This window comes from Lithobates pipiens, unplaced genomic scaffold, assembly GCF_037356315.1.
Source record: "Lithobates pipiens isolate NorthernLeopardFrog02 unplaced genomic scaffold, aLitPip1_a1.2 Scaffold_19, whole genome shotgun sequence".
NCBI lineage: Eukaryota > Metazoa > Chordata > Amphibia > Anura > Ranidae > Lithobates > Lithobates pipiens.
Genome location: NW_027507764.1, coordinates 589,188,912 through 589,200,790, shown reverse-complemented (window position 1 = coordinate 589,200,790; position 11,879 = coordinate 589,188,912). Strand labels below are relative to the sequence as shown.

General features: G+C 48.7%; 4 non-coding genes across 4 annotated transcripts; all 4 read right to left on the bottom strand.

Moving 5' to 3' along the window:
* Positions 1 to 329: 329 nt before the first annotated feature.
* On the bottom strand, positions 330 to 448 carry LOC143999562 (5S ribosomal RNA). The gene has a single exon (XR_013278032.1). It is a non-coding gene; the product is annotated as a 5S ribosomal RNA (ribosomal RNA).
* A 4,733-nt stretch (positions 449 to 5,181) lies between these two features.
* Positions 5,182 to 5,300, bottom strand: LOC143999560 (5S ribosomal RNA). The gene has a single exon (XR_013278031.1). It is a non-coding gene; the product is annotated as a 5S ribosomal RNA (ribosomal RNA).
* A 2,798-nt stretch (positions 5,301 to 8,098) lies between these two features.
* On the bottom strand, positions 8,099 to 8,217 carry LOC143999646 (5S ribosomal RNA). Its single transcript, XR_013278108.1, has one exon. It is a non-coding gene; the product is annotated as a 5S ribosomal RNA (ribosomal RNA).
* A 1,750-nt stretch (positions 8,218 to 9,967) lies between these two features.
* On the bottom strand, positions 9,968 to 10,086 carry LOC143999649 (5S ribosomal RNA). Its single transcript, XR_013278111.1, has one exon. It is a non-coding gene; the product is annotated as a 5S ribosomal RNA (ribosomal RNA).
* Positions 10,087 to 11,879: the final 1,793 nt, after the last annotated feature.

The window sequence follows — 11,879 nt, the reverse complement described above, 5'->3', positions numbered from 1 at the left end:
GTGGAGCCTAAGCAGAATGTAGGATGGGGGCTAGCTTGGTGGGGGTGGCGTCTGGCCGTTGTTTTGCTGCCATAGGGGACTGGATACGTGGCAATCTCCTCAGGGAGGGAGGTAGAGAGAAGAAAGTGTATTTTTGAAAGAAGGGATGAGATTGTGGAAGTGGGCTTGTAAAAAGTGGAGGCTTGGTTGGGCACGGGTGATTTTGTAGGAGCTAGGTGTGCAGGAGGGCTTGCAGAGAGAGAGAGAGAGAGAGAGAGAGAGCGCTTTGGGTAAAAATGAATGTAAAAAGAAGCATAGAGGAGAGTGACCCCTGCTGTAAGAAAAGCAAAAGCCTACAGCACCTGGTATTCCCAGGCGGTCTCCCATCCAAGTACTAACCAGGCCCGACCCTGCTTAGCTTCCGAGATCAGACGAGAGCGGGCGCATTCAGGGTGGTGTGGCCGTAGGCAAAGCTCAGGGTCTCTTTCAAGCCTCTTGTACTTGTCAGCGGCAGCCTGGCTCCGCCTTTCCTTGACTTTACTACAATCAGCTGTGCCTTTTCACAAGCATGGCAGCACACCGCACTTTGTCGTCTCTCCTCTCTCTCTCTCTCTCTCTCTCTCTCTCTCTCTCTCTCTCTCTCTCTCTCTCTCTCTCTCTCGCTTGCTCTCCTCAACCCCATCCCTGCCTCCTGCTGCTTTGCTCCCTCTTTAACCTCTTCCTGCCTGCACCTTCTCACGCACACACACATCCTCAGCCTTGCTTCCAATGCTCCTTTCTGGCTTCCCCTGGCCTGACTTTAACCCTTTTCGCTGACAAGGCTTTGCACCACAGGAAGAAGAGGTTCAGCAGGGTGCGTGTAGCGCGGGGCCTTATGCCCGCACTTGTTTACGCCTTCGCTCTCGTAGCAGGTGGCCAGCCCATGGATCTCCAGAACCTGGCTTCTGTTCCGCTAGCTACTGGAAGCTGACTGCTGGGGAGGGAGCCAGTACATCTACCCCCCTGGCTACCGGAGGACCCCTCACCTATACCAGGCACCATGCCTCACCAGTGGCTGCAGTCAAGCAACTCTTTGACTTGCCCACTAGGTAGACCTTTTCCTGTAGAGTTGCTCCATACCCCACATGTGCCGCCTTACTCACCCAACTTCTTTTCAATAGGCCTGGAGACCAACATGCATGATGCACCCCTTTCAATGACTTCAGAGCAGGCTTAGAACACTTGATGCAACTTTACTGAGAAGTCTGGGCCATTACAGTTCAACATGAACAATGGTCATATCCTGACCCAAACTACCACTACTAGCACTTCATGTTGGCCTTTGAGTTGCCATCTCATCCCTTTAAATCCAAACACATCTGAATTACACAGATTCTGTGGCTGATTAAGGTGGTAATTAAACTCACTTGTTGCCTTATCTGCATTTAATTAGCCTCAGAACCTGTGTAATTCAGATGTGTTTGGGTTTAAAGGGATGAGGTGGCAACCCTAGTTGGCCTCGTACAAGTGCTGCCTGATCACCCGAACCCTGCCTTCCCCTATATTTATATGACCGCTGGGTAGGCTGGATCCAAAAAAAACAGCAGCGCACGCATTACCTCTTTTCCTCCAAGCCTGGGGCAGCCGCAAACTAAAACCGCGCTCCTGTAGGCAACCTGCTGCCTACTCCTTAGTAGACATATGCAGACTAGAATATTTCGTTTCGTTTTTTCGTTTTCGTCCGTAAATTTTATTTATTTAGTTACTCCCGAAATTCGTTTTTATTTATTTCGTTTTTCGTGCAAAAATTGCATTCGTCCGAAAATCCACATGAATTACGGTCGAATCTGTCTTGGAAGGCTTATGGTATCTGTCGAATGGATAAAGAAGATTCGATGGAGCTGCTAAACTATATAGCCTATAGGCGGAGCATTCGATTGCCGAAATGTACGATTGCAGTGTCGTATAGTTGCGACGATCCCGTCGAATATTATTATAAACGTGCAACGATCCCGTCGAATATTATTTTAAACGTGCAACGATCCCGTTGAATATTATTATTATTTTTTTTTAATTTACTTCCCCCACCCAATTCCAGTATCGTTTCTCTCTGTCGATTCTGTTCTCTCTATGTCGAATATTTACTCTCTGTCGAAGCTTTTCTATATAATAGGACTAATAGAGGTAAACGAAACTTAGGCACATTCGACCACAGGTTCAATAGACATATGGAGTCACGTCGAATCTCCTATTCTATATCGAACGGCCACTTCGAATCTCCTATTCTATATCGAACTGTTGTAACAACGAAAACGAAAAAAAGCATTTATTTATGTCGGATCTTTCGTTTTTCGGAATCTGCACTTTCGTTATCGTTTGTCAAAACGAAAACGAAAATACCTGAAATTCGGACGAAAATGCATTTGGACAAAAACGAATGCACATGTCTACTCCTTAGCCGCTTCAGGGTGCCGGTTTGACGAGGGGTCGGCTCTGTGGCTTCTCGCTGGCTTTGGCAGTCCGTGTGCGTGTTTCCCGTGCTGTCCCCCAGCCTGGAGAGCGCTGTGGAATGTGTTGGCGCAAGGGCAACTAAAGAGCAGGAGTGATGGCACCAAAACGGCTGAGGAGAGTGCTGGAAAATGGATGGGCCGTAGATATGGGCGCCGTCAATAAATTTGTTTTGTTCTGTTCCGTTACGGTTCGTATTAAAATTAATTCGTACTTCGTATTTCGTGTCCGAAATTCTGTTTCGTTTCGTACGAAATACGAATTGTCGTTGAACAATGGTCATATCCTGACCCAAACTACCACTGATTGGCTTCCCAGGATTACCTCTACAAGGTAGCACTTCATGTTGGCCTTTGAGTTGCCATCTCATCCCTTTAAATCCAAACACATCTGAATTACACAGATTCTGTGGCTGATTAAGGTGGTAATTAAACTCACTTGTTGCCTTATCTGCATTTAATTAGCCTCAGAACCTGTGTAATTCAGATGTGTTTGGGTTTAAAGGGATGAGGTGGCAACCCTAGTTGGCCTCGTGCAAGTGCTGCCTGGTCACCCGAACCCAGCCTTCCCCTATATTTATATGACCGCTGGGTAGGCTGGATCCAAAAAAACAGCAGCGCACGCATTACCTCTTTTCCTCCAAGCCTGGGGCAGCCGCAAACTAAAACCGCGCTCCTGTAGGCAACCTGCTGCCTACTCCTTAGCCGCTTCAGGGTGCCGGTTTGACGAGGGGTCGGCTCTGTGGCTTCTCGCTGGCTTTGGCAGTCCGTGTGCGTGTTTCCCGTGCTGTCCCCCAGCCTGGAGAGCGCTGTGGAATGTGTTGGCGCAAGGGCAACTAAAGAGCAGGAGTGATGGCACCAAAACGGCTCAGGAGAGTGCTGGAAAATGGATGGGCCGTAGATATGGGCGCCGTCAATAAATTTGTTTTGTTCTGTTCCGTTACGGTTCGTATTAAAATTAATTCGTACTTCGTATTTCGTGTCCGAAATTCTGTTTCGTTTCGTACGAAATACGAATTGTCGTTAGGATCGTTAACTTGTATGAACGTTCGTTACGATGAATTTAAAGGCAAAAATATACCTCAATATAATGACAGTCGATGCTGATGGAAGTTTGGTTTTTATCCAAAATACGAAATTTCATTGAAGAATTTCCTATCCGAAATACGACTTTTCATTAGACGAGAAAGAGAGAAGCGGATTGCTGCCATGCACCGCTGGTCCAGTTTTCGCCTGCTCCTCCTGGGGCTGCTTATTATGAGGGGCTCCCACCATCCCTGTGCTATGCTGACTTCCTCCTGGGGCTGCTTATTATGAGGGGCTCCCACCATCCCTGTGCTATGCTGACTTCCTCCTGGGGCTGCTTATTATGAGGGGCTCCCACCATCCCTGTGCTGTGCTGACTTCCTCCTGGGGCTGCTTATAATGAGGGGCTCCCACCATCCCTGTGCTGTGCTGACTTCCTCCTGGGGTTGTACCTCTGCTGTGCTCATTATGAGGGGCTCCCACCATCCCTGTGCTATGCTAACTTCATCCTGGGGCTGCTTATTATGAGGGGCTCCCACCATCCCTTTGCTATGCTGACTTCCTCCTGGGGCTGCTTATTATGAGGGGCTCCCACCATCCCTGTGCTGTGCTGACTTCCTCCTGGGGCTGTACCTCTGCTGTGCTCATTATGAGGGGCTCCCACCATCCCTGTGCTATGCCGACTTCCTCCTGGGGCTGCTTATTATGAGGGGCTCCCCCCATCCCTGTGCTGTGCTGACTTCCTCCTGGGGCTGTACCTCTGCTGTGCTCAGTATGTCAGCACAGCACAGGAATGGTGGAAACCCCTCATAATGAGCACAGCAGAGGGTACAGACCCAGGAGGAAGTCAGCACAGCACAGGGATGGTGGGAGCACCTCATAATAAGCAGCCCCAGGAGGAAGTCAGCATAGCACAGGGATGGTGGGAGGCCCTCATAATGAGCAAAGCAGAGGTACAGCCCCAGGAGGAAGTCAGTACAGGGATGGTGGGAGCCCCTCATAATAAGCAGCCCCAGGAGGAAGTCAGCATAGCACAGGGATGGTGGGAGGCCCTCATAATAAGCGCAGCAGAGGTACAGCCCCAGGAGGAAGTCAGCACAGCACAGGGATGGTGGGAGCCCCTCATAATAAGCAGCCCCAGGAGGAAGTCAGCATAGCACAGGGATGGTGGGAGCCCCTCATAATAAGCATAATGACTGAGTCGTCGATGCGACGACAACTAATCCGAAATCCGAAATTCCTAAACAAAAGTTCGTATTGCGTACAGAGTTCGGACGCATGGCAATTCGTATTTCGGATCCTCCCGAGCGTACGAATTTTGGGAAATTCGTACGAAACGAACCGCACATGTCTACCGGGCCGTGGAGCCTAAGCAGAATGTAGGATGGGGGCTAGCTTGGTGGGGGTTGCGTCTGGCCATTGTTTTGCTGCCATAGGGGACTGGATACGTGGCAATCTCCTCAGGGAGGGAGGTAGAGAGAAGAAAGTGTATTTTTGAAAGAAGGGATGAGATTGTGGAAGTGGGCTTGTAAAAAGTGGAGGCTTGGTTGGGCACGGGTGATTTTGTAGGAGCTAGGTGTGCAGGAGGGCTTGCAGAGAGAGAGAGAGAGAGAGAGAGAGAGCGCTTTGGGTAAAAATGAATGTAAAAAGAAGCATAGAGGAGAGTGACCCCTGCTGTAAGAAAAGCAAAAGCCTACAGCACCTGGTATTCCCAGGCGGTCTCCCATCCAAGTACTAACCAGGCCCGACCCTGCTTAGCTTCCGAGATCAGACGAGAGCGGGCGCATTCAGGGTGGTGTGGCCGTAGGCAAAGCTCATGGTCTCTTTCAAGCCTCTTGTACTTGTCAGCGGCAGCCTGGCTCCGCCTTTCCTTGACTTTACTACAATCAGCTGTGCCTTTTCACAAGCATGGCAGCACACCGCACTTTGTCGTCTCTCCTCTCTCTCTCTCTCTCTCTCTCTCGCTTGCTCTCCTCAACCCCGTCCCTGCCTCCTGCTGCTTTGCTCCCTCTTTAACCTCTTCCTGCCTGCACCTTCTCACGCACACACACATCCTCAGCCTTGCTTCCAATGCTCCTTTCTGCCTTCCCCTGGCCTGACTTTAACCCTTTTCGCTGACAAGGCTTTGCACCACAGGAAGAAGAGGTGCAGCAGGGTGCATGTAGCGCGGGGCCTTATGCCCGCACTTGTTTACGCCTTCGCTCTCGTAGCAGGTGGCCAGCCCATGGATCTCCAGAACCTGGCTTCTGTTCCGCTAGCTACTGGAAGCTGACTGCTGGGGAGGGAGCCAGTACATCTACCCCCCTGGCTACCGGAGGACCCCTCACCTATACCAGGCACCATGCCTCACCAGTGGCTGCAGTCAAGCAACTCTTTGACTTGCCCACTAGGTAGACCTTTTCCTGTAGAGTTGCTCCATACCCCACATGTGCCGCCTTACTCACCCAACTTCTTTTCAATAGGCCTGGAGACCAACATGCATGATGCACCCCTTTCAATGACTTCAGAGCAGGCTTAGAACACTTGATGCAACTTTACTGAGAAGTCTGGCCCATTACAGTTCAACATGAACAATGGTCATATCCTGACCCAAACTACCACTGATTGGCTTCCCAGGATTACCTCTACAAGGTAGCACTTCATGTTGGCCTTTGAGTTGCCATCTCATCCCTTTAAATCCAAACACATCTGAATTACACAGATTCTGTGGCTGATTAAGGTGGTAATTAAACTCACTTGTTGCCTTATCTGCATTTAATTAGCCTCAGAACCTGTGTAATTCAGATGTGTTTGGGTTTAAAGGGATGAGGTGGCAACCCTAGTTGGCCTCGTGCAAGTGCTGCCTGGTCACCCGAACCCAGCCTTCCCCTATATTTATATGACCGCTGGGTAGGCTGGATCCAAAAAAAACAGCAGCGCACGCATTACCTCTTTTCCTCCAAGCCTGGGGCAGCCGCAAACTAAAACCGCGCTCCTGTAGGCAACCTGCTGCCTTCTCCTTAGCCGCTTCAGGGTGCCGGTTTGACGAGGGGTCGGCTCTGTGGCTTCTCGCTGGCTTTGGCAGTCCGTGTGCGTGTTTCCCGTGCTGTCCCCCAGCCTGGGGAGCGCTGTGGAATGTGTTGGCGCAAGGGCAACTAAAGAGCAGGAGTGATGGCACCAAAACGGCTGAGGAGAGTGCTGGAAAATGGATGGGCCGTAGATATGGGCGCCGTCAATAAATTTGTTTTGTTCTGTTCCGTTACGGTTCGTATTAAAATTAATTCGTACTTCGTATTTCGTGTCCGAAATTCTGTTTCGTTTCGTACGAAATACGAATTGTCGTTAGGATCGTTAACTTGTATGAACGTTCGTTACGATGAATTTAAAGGCAAAAATATACCTCAATATAATGACAGTCGATGCTGATGGAAGTTTGGTTTTTATCCAAAATACGAAATTTCATTGAAGAATTTCCTATCCGAAATACGACTTTTCATTAGACGAGAAAGAGAGAAGCGGATTGCTGCCATGCACCGCTGGTCCAGTTTTCGCCTGCTCCTCCTGGGGCTGCTTATTATGAGGGGCTCCCACCATCCCTGTGCTATGCTGACTTCCTCCTGGGGCTGCTTATTATGAGGGGCTCCCACCATCCCTGTGCTATGCCGACTTCCTCCTGGGGCTGCTTATTATGAGGGGCTCCCCCCATCCCTGTGCTGTGCTGACTTCCTCCTGGGGCTGCTTATTATGAGGGGCTCCCACCATCCCTGTGCTATGCTGACTTCCTCCTGGGGTTGTACCTCTGCTGTGCTCATTATGAGGGGCTCCCACCATCCCTGTGCTATGCTGACTTCCTCCTGGGGCTGCTTATTATGAGGGGCTCCCACCATCCCTGTGCTATGCTGACTTCCTCCTGGGGCTGCTTATTATGAGGGGCTCCCACCATCCCTTTGCTATGCTGACTTCCTCCTGGGGCTGCTTATTATGAGGGGCTCCCACCATCCCTGTGCTGTGCTGACTTCCTCCTGGGGCTGTACCTCTGCTGTGCTCATTATGAGGGGCTTCCAGAAGGAAGTCAGCATAGCACAGGGATGGTGGGAGCCCCTCATAATAAGCATAATGCCTGAGTCGTCGATGCGACGACAACTAATCCGAAATCCGAAATTCCTAAACAAAAGTTCGTATTGCGTACAGAGTTCGGACGCATGGCAATTCGTATTTCGGATCCTCCCGAACGTACGAATTTTGGGAAATTCGTACGAAACGAACCGCACATGTCTACCGGGCCGTGGAGCCTAAGCAGAATGTAGGATGGGGGCTAGCTTGGTGGGGGTTGCGTCTGGCCGTTGTTTTGCTGCCATAGGGGACTGGATACGTGGCAATCTCCTCAGGGAGGGAGGTAGAGAGAAGAAAGTGTATTTTTGAAAGAAGGGATGAGATTGTGGAAGTGGGCTTGTAAAAAGTGGAGGCTTGGTTGGGCACGGGTGATTTTGTAGGAGCTAGGTGTGCAGGAGGGCTTGCAGAGAGAGAGAGAGAGAGAGAGAGAGAGTGAGAGAGAGAGAGCGCTTTGGGTAAAAATGAATGTAAAAAGAAGCATAGAGGAGAGTGACCCCTGCTGGAAGAAAAGCAAAAGCCTACAACACCTGGTATTCCCAGGCGGTCTCCCATCCAAGTACTAACCAGGCTCGACCCTGCTTAGCTTCCGAGATCAGACGAGAGCGGGCGCATTCAGGGTGGTGTGGCTGTAGGCAAAGCTCATGGTCTCTTTCAAGCCTCTTGTACTTGTCAGCGGCAGCCTGGCTCCGCCTTTCCTTGACTTTACTACAATCAGCTGTGCCTTTTCACAAGCATGGCAGCACACCGCACTTTGTCGTCTCTCCTCTCTCTCTCTCTCGCTTGCTCTCCTCAACCCCGTCCCTGCCTCCTGCTGCTTTGCTCCCTCTTTAACCTCTTCCTGCCTGCACCTTCTCACGCACACACACATCCTCAGCCTTGCTTCCAATGCTCCTTTCTCGCTTCCCCTGGCCTGACTTTAACCCTTTTCGCAGGGTGCGTGTAGCGCGGGGCCTTATGCCCGCACTTGTTTACGCCTTCGCTCTCGTAGCAGGTGGCCAGCCCATGGATCTCCAGAACCTGGCTTCTGTTCCGCTAGCTACTGGAAGATGACTGCAGGGGAGGGAGCCAGTACATCTACCCCCCTGGCTACCGGAGGACCCCTCACCTATACCAGGCACCATGCCTCACCAGTGGCTGCAGTCAAGCAACTGTTTGACTTGCCCACTAGGTAGACCTTTTCCTGTAGAGTTGCTCCATACCCCACATGTGCCGCCTTACTCACCCAACTTCTTTTCAATAGGCCTGGAGACCAACATGCATGATGCACCCCTTTCAATGACTTCAGAGCAGGCTTAGAACACTTGATGCAACTTTACTGAGAAGTCTGGGGCATTACAGTTCAACATGAACAATGGTCATATCCTGACCCAAACTACCACTGATTGGCTTCCCAGGATTACCTCTACAAGGTAGCACTTCATGTTGGCCTTTGAGTTGCCATCTCATCCCTTTAAATCCAAACACATCTGAATTACACAGATTCTGTGGCTGATTAAGGTGGTAATTAAACTCACTTGTTGCCTTATCTGTATTTAATTAGCCTCAGAACCTGTGTAATTCAGATGTGTTTGGGTTTAAAGGGATGAGGTGGCAACCCTAGTTGGCCTCGTGCAAGTGCTGCCTGATCACCCGAACCCAGCCTTCCCCTATATTTATATGACCGCTGGGTAGGCTGGATCCAAAAAAAACAGCAGAGCACGCATTACCTCTTTTCCTCCAAGCCTGGGGCAGCCGCAAACTAAAACCGCGCTCCTGTAGGCAACCTGCTGCCTACACCTTAGCTGCTTCAGGGTGCCGGTTTGACGAGGGGTCGGCTCTGTGGCTTCTCGCTGGCTTTGGCAATCCGCGTGCGTGTTTCTCGTGCTGTCCCCCAGCCTGGAGAGCGCTGTGGAATGTGTTGGCGCAAGGGCGACTAAAGAGCAGGAGTGATGGCACCAAAACGGCTCAGGAGAGTGCTGGAAAATGGCTGGGCCGTGGAGCCTAAGCAGAATGTAGGATGGGGGCTAGCTAGGTGGGGGTTGCGTCTGGCTGTTGTTTTGCTGCCATAGGGGACTGGATGCGTGGCAATCTCCTGAGGGAGGGAGGTAGAGAGAAGAAAGTGTATTTTTGAAAGAAGGGGTGAGATTGTGGAAGTGGGCTTGTAAAAAGTGGAGGCTTGGTTGGGCACGGGTGATTTTGTAGGAGCTAGGTGTGCAGGAGGGCTTGGAGGGAGAGAGAGAGAGAGAGGAGAGAGAGAGAGGGAGAGGAAGAGAGAGAGAGAGAGGGGGGGAGAGGGGGGGAGAGGGGGGGAGGGAGAGAGAGGGAGAGAGAGAGAGCGCTTTGGGTAAAAATGAATGTAAAAAAGAGGCATAGAGGAGAGTGACCCCTGCTGGAAGAAAAGCAAAAGCCTACAGCACCTGGTATTCCCAGGCGGTCTCCCATCCAAGTACAAACCAGGCCCGACCCTGCTTAGCTTCCGAGATCAGACAAGAGCGGGCTCATTCAGGGTGGTGTGGCCGTAGGCAAAGCTCATGGTCTCTTTCAAGCTTCTTGTACTTGTCAGCGGCAGCCTGGCTCCGCCTTTCCTTGACTTTACTACAATCAGCTGTGCCTTTTCACAAGAATGGCAGCACACCGCACTTTGTCGTCTCTTCTCTCTCTCTCTCTCGCTTGCTCTCCTCAACCCCGTCCCTGCCTCCTGCTGCTTTGCTTCCTCTTTAACCTCTTCCTGCCTGCACCTTCTCACGCACACACATCCTCAGCCTTGCTTCCAATGCTCCTTTCTGGCTTCCCCTGGCCTGACTTTAACCCTTTTCGCTGACAAGGCTTTAGACCACAGGAAGAAGAGGTGCAGCTGAGTGCGTGTAGCGCGGGGCCTTATGCCCGCACTTGTATACGCCTTCGCTCTCGTAGCAGGTGGCCAGCCCATGGATCTCCAGAACCTGGCTTCTGTTCCGCTAGTGAAATAAATGAAATAATGTACGATATTTCAAAGTCTTAAGTATATATTGAGATCGATCAATCTTGTGCGACGAATTTCCTTAATTAGATCTGAGTCAGCGTAATTCAAAAAATGTGTATTTATTTGTACACATTTAAATACAAAAGGATGCTTACAAAAATAGTACAATGATAATCATTTGTATAAAGTTATTGCATGTGTGGAATAACCCTTTGTCTGCTGTGTATAAGAAGTGTATTAGCTTGCCTGCTTGGTCTTTCAAGAGCACATCTGCCTCGTTGTGAGAGCAGGAAACAACAGAGCGAGCCAGTCTGCTGAATATACTATATTAACAGCTCTAATCTCCCGCCCGAAAGATAACTCCTCCTTTACAAAGGTGGGGGCTAAGAGTGGTTGTTATAACAGAGCTAACATGTGTTACCACTTAAAACGCAATTCTAGCTTCTAATGAACTGGCAGGAAATGGATATGAGAGAGGATTTCTGTCTAATACAAATATCGTCTCTTATTACATAGAAAAGACCTTCTAAAAACATATATATAATGAACTGGATAAATTAACATAAACAAAATATCACTTACATAGCCCTTAAAAGCATATATAAGATATACAATATTCATCAAAATCCTGACAGGTTTTAAATATTTACTTTTCCAGCTATGCAAGCCATAACACAGAATTAATTGACTCAAAGCTTTTCTTTCACACATTATGGAAATATTATTATTCTGAATAAAGTATAATAAAGCCAATTAAAATTTAGATATTAAGAATATAACATTCCCCTCTGAAATATGAATACTAATCATATTTTTCAGATTAAAAATTCATCCATCATCATTCATGTCACATTCAAACAAACTTTGATTCAATAACTCCAAATGTTTTGTCCTGCACAATTGGATTCATACCTTCAAAACCCATTTTCCTCTTCAATTTATTTTGTAACAAGTCATCTCCTTTCTTAATATCACTTCTAATTTGATAATATAATTTTTTCATTCTAAACATTAAACATAACTGGAATATAGGGAATAACATGATAATAATAAAAATAATTACAATAGGATGTGATAAAATATTTCCTGCTGCTGAAGTTATCGAACTTTTTCCCCACATGGATACACTATTACTAAATCTTTTCCACCAATTACTTCCTGAAAATTCTGACCATTGATGTGATATTTCTTGCAAATTACCTTGTTCATGTTTAAACAATACTTCTGCATTCTGCAATTCCTTAGCCAAAGCTATTAATAAACCTTGATCCTTTTGAATTATATTTGCCCATTTTTCCCATGGAAATTCATCTATTTGAGAAATATTATACTGTGTAGGAAGAGCGCTAATATTT